Source organism: Dendrobium catenatum, unplaced genomic scaffold (assembly GCF_001605985.2).
Source record: "Dendrobium catenatum unplaced genomic scaffold, ASM160598v2 fragScaff_scaffold_1557, whole genome shotgun sequence".
NCBI lineage: Eukaryota > Viridiplantae > Streptophyta > Magnoliopsida > Asparagales > Orchidaceae > Dendrobium > Dendrobium catenatum.
The window spans coordinates 2590882-2593228 of NW_021320019.1; positions in this window are offsets into that span (position 1 = coordinate 2590882).

Genomic DNA, 2347 nt, shown 5'->3' on the forward strand with positions numbered 1-2347 from the left:
ATGTATCATGTAGTTCATATGTATCCAATGTTGTTGACATATATATTAATTATAATAAAATTCAATGCAGCACATATGTTCAGTATGCAAGTCCTATTAGTGTACTAATCTTAGAATGAATGTCATGCTTGATGGGCTAGAGCATATGCATGTCTTTTTAGACCTAATAAAATAGATGCAATAATGTTAAATTATTTTCAATGTGGCTTCATTCATACCATTTCAATTAAAATTCTACATAAGCAAAAAAACTTGATGAAATCTCAATATGATCATATCAAAATGCTTATAATAATAATATCCACCATATATAAAAAGTTACATAGTGGAAATTTTCTAAATCACAAGATAATGGGTTTTTATCAAATTTGAGAGAGAAAACATTAAGAATAAAAATCACAAAAAATAGATATAGGGTAATGTTTTATCATGATTAAAACTACTTTTATAATTGGAACAATGGACAAGAATGACCCAAAATAGACTTTCTCTCTCTTCTCTATCCTCTTCTCACTCTCCCATCCCCTCTCTTCTTCGTAACCAAGGAAGTGAAAATGGGTGTAAGATGGCGGTTTATGTATTTAAAAAAATAATGGATTTAGATATTTTATATAAAAATATTTTGATCATGCTAGCACCACAGTACTCCAAACCACAACGCCACAATGTTGACCCCAATTATTGTAGAATAGTGAAGCCGACACTACTAAGCCAGAGCCCAGCACCACCATGCCCACTCACCCAAAACCCTTTAGATAGAGAGGGCATCATCACTATGCTCACTCATACAATGTCACAATGCTATCACAAAAAATTTAAAGAGAACAAGAATCCTTAACATATCATTTAACAAAATATTAATATTATAAATTAAGGTAATTACAGGCTGAGTGTTAAAGGCTAAGTGTAGTCATGCTAAGTGATGAATATAATCATAATGAGTGATAAGTGACGAGTTTAGTAATACTAAATAAGGAGTGGTGAGTGATGAATGTAGCCATGTTGAGTAATGAGTGATCCTTTACACTTGATGAGTTATCCTTGGCCTTTTACTACAACACTTTTAACCTTCATAACTTCAGGGTATATTGGTCATGATGTCATTTGCATATTTAGGTAAACAAAGATACACTAGTTTGTATGAAGTAATGATCATCACTCGTTCATTTTTTGCTAAATTAGCTAACTAGTTTTGTTATGAATATGAAAATTTTGCCTTTCATATATAATTGAAGTCACCATGGAAAATTCAATGTTTATCGATGATAATTCTGGCAGTCATTTGACCGACGGAATTACCGATAGTTTGACCACCGCTATAAACTAGTGGTTTAACCACTGTATTTAATACCAAACTGCCAGAAATGTCGGTGGTCAACTAAACGTCAAAAATGACAGCGGCCAACTGATTGTCGGATATACTGCCAATTTTTTTTCTTTAGGCATCAACTATTATTGATTGTTTGGCCACCGATTTTAAGTGATTTTTTTTTCAATTATTTAGACCACTGAAAAAACACCAGAAATTTCCATAAAATTGGCCTCCCCAACCCTTCCTCTTTATTTCTTTGCATTATTGATTTTCATCAAACACCCACAGCCTCGCTCTCGCCTCGCCGAAGTGCATCCATAGGACTTTGGCTGTCGAACTACAGCGCCTTGCCTCTGACTTACGTCCACAGGACTCCAGCCGCCAACTCCCTCACTCCTACCTACAAACATTTCGAAGGTGATCTCCTCCATGTATTTCCTTTTTTTTCTTTAATCATGGAATTTCTCAGTCGACATTTGTAAGAGGATGTACCTTACATAGATTATTATTATTATTATTATTATTCTTGTTAATAAGTCTAGAGAGGCAGTTGAAGGTAAACTTGAATTATGAAGATCAACCTTTAAATCTGAAGGTTGATTTTGAGAAAGCCTTAAGCCCATATCATTTTTTTCTTTGGTCATAGATGTTCTCAATAGACATTTGCAAGAGGTTATACATTGATTTTTTTTTTTTTTTTTTTTTTTTTTTTTTTTTTTTTTTTTTTTTTGCCTATGATATTATTCTTGTTGATAAGACTAGAGAAGGAGTTTAAGATAAACTTGAATTATGGATGTCTACCTGAGAGTGTAAAGGTTCTTTCTTGAGTTAACCTAAAACATGAATATATAGAGTATAATTTTAGTAGTAATACACTTAGTGAGGGGATTGTGAATTTGGGCAATAAAGTCATTAATAAGAGTACATATTTTAGATATATTGGATTTCTTGTTCAGAGTGAAGGTGGGGATATTATCAACAGAAATCAAGTTGGATGGTTGAAGTGGTGTAGTGCATCATCGTGTTGTGTGATCG